Source organism: Rutidosis leptorrhynchoides, chromosome 11 (assembly GCF_046630445.1).
Source record: "Rutidosis leptorrhynchoides isolate AG116_Rl617_1_P2 chromosome 11, CSIRO_AGI_Rlap_v1, whole genome shotgun sequence".
Taxonomy (NCBI): Eukaryota; Viridiplantae; Streptophyta; class Magnoliopsida; order Asterales; family Asteraceae; genus Rutidosis; species Rutidosis leptorrhynchoides.
Window position 1 is genome coordinate 294,261,308 of NC_092343.1, and position 11,133 is coordinate 294,272,440.

The 11,133-nt window shown below is 34.3% G+C and overlaps 1 pseudogene; it reads left to right on the forward strand.

The window, feature by feature from the left end:
• Positions 1 to 770: 770 nt before the first annotated feature.
• Positions 771 to 10,930, forward strand: LOC139875585 (probable acyl-activating enzyme 16, chloroplastic; annotated as a pseudogene).
• The last annotated feature ends 203 nt before the right edge of the window (positions 10,931 to 11,133 follow it).

Sequence of the window (11,133 nt, forward strand, 5' to 3'; positions counted from 1 at the left end):
CTGGTGTCACATGTTAAAACTCAAAAAAGAATTCTACTAACTGTCTTATTTTTATGGTGTCACTAAAAAATGTACACTATCCAGTATTATCACTAGTTAAAAATTTAACTAGATCAGGTATTTCAGTCCCGTACAAACAATAGGCTAAAAGTAGATCCACTTAGACCACTCCCAACCTTGACGTGCTTCCTTCCCAGGACACACCGCCACATCAGAGCCACATCAGCTTTCTCTCTCCATTTATTTTTCACTTACTCCTCATCACACACCACTACCAACCATGACATACTTCCTCCCCATCACATACCCCACAAACTTAATTAATAAATTAAGGTACAAGTTGTTTATGCCATGGGTACAAATAAATAATGCACAAAAGTAGGTGAGAGAAAAAATGTCTCGTCCTCAAATTATTATACACATGACAGAAAGCAGAACGGAAGGAAGAAAGAGAAACGAGGGCGGCCGAGGGCGGGTTGAATGCCATCGGCGCCCTCGAGGGCGGGGCTCAAGAAGGAGTGAGGACCGGGCTCGTTGGGAGTGGTCTTAATGGATGGATGGAGTATGAGTTTTAAGGTGCTTCTAGAATAAATTTAATTCAGTTATTATAGAAATAAATGATCGTTATAATCATCTATCATCTATAATCTATAATTAGGCTTATAACTAAAGCCAAATGAAATATTAGTTTGGTTTTCTCGTTGGATAGTATCGTAGGAACTACTTACATTTACACACACTATTTTCACACACTAAATTATAAGTACACAATGCACCAAAGTTTAATAAATCCTGTAATTCAGCATCACTCACTTTCTAATTCATTGTCGATCACTTCAATCAACAACGTCATTACGCCGTCGTCACACCGTCACCGGATTTCTTACGTCACCGTCAACGGTAACGTTGACTCCAGCAATGTGTTTTATGGTTGGCGCCAAAAACGCAATCGTGATCCGGTCAGTTTCTGCAACGGAATTCGAGTTTATGCTGAATCCAAGGTATATTTGATATTTTGATATCGATTCAGTTATTTTGTTGTATTTATTTATTGTTTGTTTGTGATTTTGTGTTGATATTTGATGAATTCTGTAGTATTGATAAACTAATAATTTGTTTGAATGATATTGTGCGTGATGCTTTAGTTGATTTGAATTGACTTGAGTTGCTGCATGTTAATGTATTCCATATTGCATGTTAGGAACAAGAATAATTCAGGTATTCTGCTATATAATAGTTTCTGTTGATATTTGATTGAATTATGTATCATTAATTGATTACTCATAATTTGTAAGATGATATTGTATCTCATGTACTAATTGTATTCGTTTGAATTGAATTGTTTTTTGTTAGTATTGACAAAGTTCATGTGGTCCATTTGTAGTTCTTTTGGAAAAGGATAATATAATATTTAAGTGTTTAATTATACTATTCTTATTGCATGTTTTTGTCTAAACATTTACACTGTTGTAAAAGTCCGCCGATTCTGCTGACTCGGTTTGGGGACTAGCTAATCTCGACTCGCCCAAAAATGCCTTAAAAGTCGGTCAACGCTAAGTATTTTGAATCAAAGTCGGTCAAAGTAAGGCTGAGTCGGGCCGAGTCGGTCAAAGTCGGTCAAAGTCGGTCAAAGTCGGTCAAAGTCATAGTTAGATAAGAAAAATTATATTTAAAATCAGATTTCTTGCCACATATATATGCTTGATATATTTATGTGTAGTATTGTCTCATTTATTTATTAGTAAAAGTCAACGGTGGTCTGCACCCGACTCATCCCCTTATCGTCCCCGACTCGATCGACTCGTCCCTCTAAGGTCCCGACCGACTCGTCCCCGATTCGCAACTTTTACAACCTTGAACATTAATCTAACGTTAATATGAAATCTAAGAAATCGGTAATTTAATAAAGAAATTTTGAAGACTTGAGACTTGAAGTTTGACAGGGAAAAAAAACAAATCTGGGATTCTCTGTAACAATTATAGCCCTTTTTATCTGTTTCTTATTGAATAAGCATATTTAGAGCCAAATATTCTTTGTTTTTCCTTAGTAAAATAACATTAAATGCTAACAACAAATGGGATGGGAAGAGCTCATAAAAGTTAGTTGCTTTATGTTTATTGGAAAAATGTCACTTGATGTCGCTTATGAAAAAAAAAAAAATCAATCTGCATTTGGTACAAAAAAAGAAAAAAAAAGGTTAATCTTGTTGTAGTTAGTAAATTGTTCATTGATCAATTTAGACATCTGGTGTTAGAGTTTGAAAAACATATTCTTTTCGATAAGCATGGTAGATACAAGTGTCAAATGCTAATGCATTATAGTTATAAAAGTAATATGAGATGATTGTGATTGTCTTTTTCATGTTCTAACTAATTCTTATTTGAATTTGGTATAATGTTTATGTAATAGTAGGTGTAACTTGTAAGTGATTATTTGATATAAGCTCATAATACAGTAGGATGATATAGTAAAGTATGTACTCCGTACATCAATAAAATTATAATTACTTGTCCCACATAATGTTGACTTGTAGACAGAACAAAAGCAAGTTCGAAAGTATTCACCACTCCTTGAGAGTCCATTACTGTCGGAGAATAATGGATTAATTTCAGAGTTCAAGACAATTCCAGATATTTGGAGGTCTTCAGCCAAAACGTACGGTGATCGTGTTGCATTGGTGGACCCACATCATGACCCTCCTACAAATATGACTTATAAGCAGGTCTATATTCTCTCTTGTCCTATCTTTTTGCATTGGTGGACCCGCATCATGATCCTCATGACCCTCCTACAAATATGACTTACAAAAGTGACTTGTGATTTTGAAATTTGCAGGTGGAGCAAAATATATTAGATTTCGCTGAGGGGTTAAGAGTTATTGGAATGAAGCCATGTGAGAAGCTAGCACTTTTTGCTGACAATTCTTGTCGGTAGCTTATTGCTGATCAAGGTAGATAGCATTCATCTTTCGTAGTGATAAACTCAATATCTAAGGTGTTGTTTGATTTGCTTTTCTCACAAAGCTTGTTCCTTTTGTGACCATAGTCGATCCACATTCATTGTATGATTTTTTCTTTGGAAACCACATTTAAATAAATTTGAAATATGAAAACTACATGTAGATAATTTTTTTTGGATAAATCTAGGTATCCGACCCGCTTTGTGAACCGACTAATACCAGGGCGATCACCCGCTTTAGGGGTCGCCTGAATTCGTCGCGGGTGACCTTCCATGGCCATATTTCTTTCTCATAAGATTCGAACTTGAGACCTCCGGGTGTTTTCACCCATATAGACAAATCTTTAGCACTAGATCACCACTTTTGTGGTGTAGGTAATATTTGTGTTATACTAATATGGCGATTTAACGCTAAAAAGTTTTGTTGTAGGTATTATGGCCACAGGAGCAATAAATGTTGTCAGAGGATCTAGGTCATCTGTGGAAGAGCTGTTACATATCTACAATCATTCTGAAAGGTTAGCACAAGGATTCCAAGTTTTATATTCACCCACTTTCTTAATGAAGAGTGCGGTCGACTTTTCAAATCTTATTTTAGTTTGTTTGAATTTAAGAGAAAAATAGACCAAGTCCAAACTATGTAGGAAGTACTCTCTAAGGATAAGAAGTATTATGCTGGTTATGTTTTCGAAAGTTTAGAGTTTGTTCATCAAATAGTCAAACGTAACCTTTTAAAATATAAACAGTAACCATACCCAATCTTGCAGATGTAGGGTATGATGGAGGTAAATAAACATATATACATATACAATTGCTATAATGGTAAACCTTAAGTCAAACTAATATCAGAAAATTCTCCACTAGATACCCCTAACACCTCCACCCAACTCCTCTATCAAAACCACATGTCCACACCCCCACATGTTTAGATCCATATACATACAAGGATATAAATGCATGTAGATGTGGATATTAGTAGTAAATCGTTAAAAGATAAATTACATTGTGAATATCGTATATCTAACCATATTATAGTAAATATGTGAATAGAATAAATAAGATATCGTACTACAATAATACCTTATATATACAAAATGTGTGTATAAGTATATGATATATCACCTTAATCTAGTATCATAATTCTAGTTTGCCATGAGTTCCTTTCAGAAGTCATGAGTTCCTATCATAATTCTCCTTGCGCCGTCTATCGTGAAACATATATATATAAAACGTCTATATTATTGAACCGAAGAGATAGTTTCAATATACCATGGTGTGTTTGTGTGTGTACTCATCAAATGAATTAATCCATGTGACCTTCATACAAATCAATAAAGTGTTGGATTATTCCTAACATCAATTGTTATCTATGATGCATGTGTGCTTTATTTTACACTTTCTTATTATCCTTTTGCATTCTTTCTATGATAGTGTTGCACTTGTTGTGGACAACCTTGAGTTATATCATCGAATTGCAAAGGACATGAATTTCAAAGCATCTGTTAGATTTGTTATCTTACTTTGGGGAGAAATATCGTCCATAAGTAGCCAAATGATGGAGGGAGTTCCTGTTTTTAGCTACGAGGAGATCATAAATATGGGCCGTGAACAGTGTGCCATTTTGGTTGATTCACCTGATGCTCGTAAGCCTGTTTACTATAGCTACTAGCATTCAGTTAACATTAGTTAGAGTGTAGTTTGAAAACAATTCTAAATATTAATAGAAATTAAAATAACAACTAACAAGTGAATCTTTTTGAGAGAGTAGGAGTGAGTTATGTATACGTAACAGTTGCAGAACTTGGAATTACTCGGCGAGTTCTCTACGAGTACTAGGTTTTTGAAACATGGGGAGTACTCGGTCAAACTTGGCCAAAACTCGGAATTACTCGGAGAAAGGGTCAAAATTCGGTCAAAATCCGGTCAAATTAGTCAAAGTCAAACTTGGTCAACATCCGAGTACTCCAGTATTCCCCAAGTTGCAAGTACTCCCTAAAAGGTCCCCAGCGAGTATTCCTCGAGTTGCGAATTTTGCAACCTTGGTACATAATGTTTTCTGGCGGTCTTATAATGTGGGTTGCGTTTAAACTGGCTTTGTGGATCTTTAGGCAAGAAGTTTGATTATGAGCCGATCGAGTCCGACGATCTTGCTACTCTTATATACACAAGTGGGACCACTGGCAACCCAAAAGGAGTTATGCTTACACATAGTAATCTTTTGCACCAGGTACAAATTTTTGCATCATTCCTGTTTAAAATTTTGATCACTATGTTTGTAGAAAATAAATATTCAACAAAAGGAAGAGTCATATTTTCACTTTAAATGTCAATAAGTTGGTTAATACGCCTAGTTTCGTTTATATATCTAGCAGAATGTGAAATGTTTGTGTGTTAAGTCTTTCATAGTCTCAGATAGAGACGATTTCATGTTCTTTAAATATTAAAATTTTGACCTAACTTTGACCGACTCAGATAGACTCGGACCGACTTTGACCGGGCTGACTTTTTGCCTTGACCGACTAACAGTGGCAGAACTTGAACCCGAGCTGAGATAGGGCGAAACTAGTGAAGGGGGGGGGGGGGGGGGGGGGGGGGGGGGTAAACACTAAAAAAAAATCTTATTTTTTAGTAAAAAAGAAATTTTTAGTGTAAATTCTTTTTTAACCGAGCTGGGGCGGATACCCCAGTGTTTCCTATATGTTCCGCCCCTGCCGGCTAATTAGACGTTTTTGGGCGAAACGGGACGGGCTAGTCACCAAACCGAGTAGTTGGTTGAGACGGCAGCCGTTTACAACACCGTAAATATATAATAATAGAATGTGAAATGTTTGTGTGTAAAGTCTATCAAAGTTGTAGATAGAGATAATATCATGTTCTTTTAATATTCTTGTATACTTTTCAGGTTCAAAATTTGTGGGACGTCGTACCTGCTGTGCCCGGGGACAGATTTCTAAGCATGCTTCCACCTTGGCATGCATATGAACGTTCTTGGGGGTATTTTATACTTTCTAGAGGAGTCGAACAAGTATACACAAACGTAAAATACTTAAAGGTGATTTTTTTATACGGATAATAGACTGAAAATATAAAGGATTATTTTATTAAGTAGTAAATATCTTCTCACTTTTGCTGATTACACACCCAATCTGTTCATCTACCGTCTGTTCATTATAGGATGATATGCGACACTATCAGCCACAATATATGATTTCTGTCCCTCTAGTATTACAAACTCTGTACAGGTACACCTTTTTTTTACTATTTAAAACTATAATGATTCATAAACACAATAATACTCAATTAATAATTTATTTATATGCAGTGGGATCCAGAAACAAATAGCGACAAGCTCTGGCATTCGTAAGCTGGTTGCAGTCTCATTTATAAGGATCAGTATGGCTTACATGCATTTCAAAAACATATATGAGGTTCACCTTCATCATAAGTCAAAGTCAATCCGAATTTTTTTTTTTATAAGGAATTAGTTATATAACAATACCTCCTCTATCCTAAAATTTTCAAAACCTCATAACATTAACTTCCCTCAATATCAGTTCTCCAAAATGAAAAATGTAACATTTAAACATGTTTTTTTTTTTTTTTTTTTTTCATATAATCAACATATTACCAAAGTGATAATTAGTTATTAATACTCTAATGCTTTTTTAGTTTTTATATTTTTCCATAGGGGAAAATTTTGTGTAGAACTCAAAAGCAACCTTCTTATATTGCTGCAATGTTGGACTGGCTATACGCACGGCTTATTGCAACAGTTTTGCTTCCATTTCATATACTGGCAACGAAGGCTGTGTACAGTAAAATTCACTCATCTATTGGAATTTCAAAGGTTTTATATGCTACTCTTCTCGATTTTCGTGTTCTTCCCTTTGACTCAGAAGTTGTAAATTTGACCCATTAACACAGTGGCGGATTTTAGTGTAGCCGTAGGGTGGTATCCGCCCCACCTGGATTTGAAAGAAAAAAAATTTACACTAAAAGAATTTTTTTTACTAAAAAATTAAGGTTTTCTTTTTTGTGTTTAACTCCCTGTCATTAGTTTTACCCGTTCAAGTTCCGCCACTGTGTTAACATATGGCTGGGTTATGTAAAATTCTCTAGGAGGTCAAACAGACGAAAAAACAGCTTAGGAGGAAATTAATCAAATGGGTTAAATCATCGCAAGTTACATTGTTAGACTTTTATAATAGATAAAAAATTCCTAGTAATTTTATAATTTTTTTTCCTGGTAACCATACTTGGAAAAATCCAATCTGTACAAAAACTACTAATTAGTGTTATCCAACTCGCCTAGCCTTTTAGTTTTATTCACAATGATGATGTCACCTTGATTGGTGTATTCCAGTAAAAAACTTGTCAATATATATCAAGATGCTTAGATTTGAAAGTGAATAGTACTATGATACATTTTTTTTGCTATAGTTAAAAAAAACTTAGAAAAAATTACCTCCATTCAACCCTACCTGACCCATTTCAACCTGTAGAAAACTACTTGTGTTGAGCCAAATCCAGTTTTACCTGTCACCAGTCCAACTGAAATAAAAATGTGAATTTAAACATGTGATTGATGATTATGTATTTGGGACGTCTATGCATTCTACAGGCTGCAATTTGTGGAGGTGGTAGCTTGCCTTCACATGTTGACAAGTTCTTTGAGGTTTGGAATCGTTTTTTTTTTTTTTATTTTTTTTTTTTTTTATTACCATATGGAAACATATATAAAAAAAATATCATGATCTTGATTTATGTACAGGCAATTGGTACAAAAGTTCAAGTTGGATATGGATTAACGGAGTCCTCCCCTGTTATAGCTGCTCGACGACCAGAATGCAATGTAAGATACCAATCTAGATACGAACGTTAACAGTTATATTGATTTAAGATGGGAATTTATGACATCATCATAGTTGTGAAATTTGAAGGTTCTTGGCTCAGTTGGGCATCCAATTCGGAAGACAGAAATAAAAATTGTAGATGATGAAACTGGTGAAGACCTTCCTCCTGGTTCAAAGGGAATTGTGAAAGCTCGAGGACCGATGATTATGATTGGTTATTACAAGGTACCTCTAATAATTTGGATTCATGATGTGTTAAAAAAATGGATTCATGTTACTCACCTATATGTTTGATTTATGATTTGTATATGAACTTTGCTGATGGGCCTTGGCAATTGCGACCCATTCAATACGGAATGGGTCCATGTGGCATATGCTTTGCCTATGACTAGGAATGGCAATGGATCGGATATGGATAAGATTATGTCATATCCACATCCATATCCATTAATCACAGTTTCCTCTGTATCCATTTAATTCTAATTCATTTATATCTATATCCATATCCGATGGATTAATCGGGTTAATGGATATCCATTAGATAATTCATCGTTAAATAATTTTTTCCCATTTAATAATGATAAAAGTCATAGCTTGTTATATGGGTGACGTCTAAATTTATAGTTACAAATGGAAAGGTTAAATTGGAAATCATTTATGGTCTATGTTCTTAAGCCGCTTTATTCTAAGATTAAGATTATTCTCGTAACGATATTTTTTCTCTAGTCTTTTTAACGCATTAATTATGATTATTTAATAAAAAAAGTACAAAAGAATTTGAGCATCATCCCAACCTAACCTGACCCATAAATGCTGATATATCAACAAGGCACATGAAAATCACTTTAAATTGTTGGTTAAAAGCTAGATATGGTTTGGAATTAACACATTTTTTCTTATGGTTCTCTTTTTTCTTGAAGAAATTTATGATCAGTTTATCTGTCTGTCTGTTTAATGTAGAATCCCATCACGACAAAGAAAACCGTAAACGAAGACGGTTGGTTAAACACTGGGGATATTGGCTGGATATCTCCTTGTCATTCAGTTGGACGAAGCCGTAATGCTGGTGGAATTATTGTTTGAAGGACGTGCCAAGGATACTATTGTTCTTTCTTCAGGTAAACTCGGTCACCAGAGGATTTATGTGTCAATGTTGACCGCATTCCATATTTATGAATGGGTCGGGACTGTAGGATTAAAACTTAATTACACAAATATAAAGTATTAATAGAGAAATAAACGACAGTGTTTGATTATTGTGTATGCAAATATTGAAGAATAAAAATGAAACTAAACCAAACTTATTTTTCGTTCTCATCTTAAATGTTACATATAACCCGCCCCTAAATACATTCGTAACTGCCAAAGGGCCTTTAGCCTAGCGGTATCAAGGAACACTCCTTGGACTTAGATGTCATGGGTTCGACTCCTGTTTAGAATATTATTCGTGTAAAATTATGTATGATGTGTGAGTTTGTCGTTCTAAAAAAATACATTCCTAATTTGATCCATCAAGTAAATACCAAATTAACTAGCAAATAGTTATTAATTATTAATTATAAGAATAAAAACATAACAATTAATATATTAATTAACTAATAAGAACCGATTATTCCCAAGAGGGTCGGTTGGGGTTTGCATTCAACTCATATGGGTCAAACCATTAAAATAATATTGTAATGTAGCTAGAAAAACGGGAAAAAGGTCGACGGAAATGTATTTTTTTGAATCATAGAACTCTTTACTGTTTGTGCTTTAAGATATTTTGTCTGAAGATTTGCACATTATGTCTGTAAAGAAGATGTGGTCTAAAGGTTGCTGAATAATGGAGACTATTTGTTTTTGTGTCTGCAAAATAACTTATGTCTGCAACACTTGGAAGCATAATTCTAAGTACGTGAGTTTGCAGACAGAATTAGACATTATTTTATCTTATGTCTGTAGAAAAACAAACATTCTACAATAAAAATGCTTGCGAGCGCGCAGACATAAGACATAATAAGATCTGCAGAGTGAAAAACAAACAACTATTTGGTGTCAACCCACTAGAGGTGTATGTAATCATCTGTTCTGATCCGTTCACATATGGCTAATAGGGGAGAACGTTGAACCAGAAGTACTAGAAGAAGCTGCTATGAGAAGTAGTTTGATTGAACAAATAGTTGTTATCGGCCAGGTAACACATATATTTATCTCTACATCTCTGTCCATTTTCAGATCTTATTATCTTCTTTATTTTCATCCCGTTGTAATACTTTATTTTCGTTTCTCATGCTACACTGACCATTAGGATCAACGTCGTCTTGGAGCTATCGTAGTTCCAAATAAAGAAGAAATTCTATTTTCATTAAAAACGTCATCTACGTCAGATTCTAGTGCCACTGGACTAAGTAAGGAGAAAATAGCTCACTTGATTTCACAAGAACTTCAAAAATGGTAAAGCAGCGTTCGGTTTTAAATATTTCAGTACTTGGTTTTAAACAGATTAACCCGAAAACCGAACCAAATGAAAACCGAGTAAACCAAACCGATTTGAGTTCGGTTTCGGTTCGATTTTCAAATTTGAATTCAGTTTTCTGTTCGATTTTCGGTTTAACTGAAAACCGAATTCAAAGCTGAAATATCCTAATAATGTATTAAATTATTATTAATATACATTTACAAAAAAATCAGCTTTAAAATCAAATTTCGAGCTCTTGCTTCATGTTTTTAACTTAATTTTTTCTTGATACAGGACTTCAGATTGCACGTTTCAGATTGGACCCATTCTTGTCGTTGAAGAACCTTTTACGGTAAATGCATGCATTTATACTCTATATTTATTTATGCATTAAGATTTCACTCTAGGCAACTTGATACCTGTTTGACCCACTAGAAAAAGCAGCTTGAATCAACATTGATTCATGCATAAATAGGTAAAGTTTGCAAAGAGACTTGACTGTATTTTGTAACGTTTCCGATTGTCTTAACGATGTTAGAAACAGATTTTGTACAGTATGTTAATGAATGACCTCATGAATTACAGATTGATAATGGTTTGATGAGCGCAACTTTGAAGATTCGAAGGAACCAAGTTGTGGAACTATATAAAGAGCAGATTGATAGTTTATACAAGTAATCTTGTAAATTTGGACTTCTGTATATAAATAATCTAAGAAGATTCATGTATCTGGTTGCTAATAATGTATCTTGTGTTCCTGCATTTCATATATATGTTACCATCCCACATTGGCAAGATATAAATATAGTTGGTGCCTTACAAGTAGCATAACTTTGAAAGTCAGTCTACTAAATAATGTCTTTGTATTAAATGGAAAATCA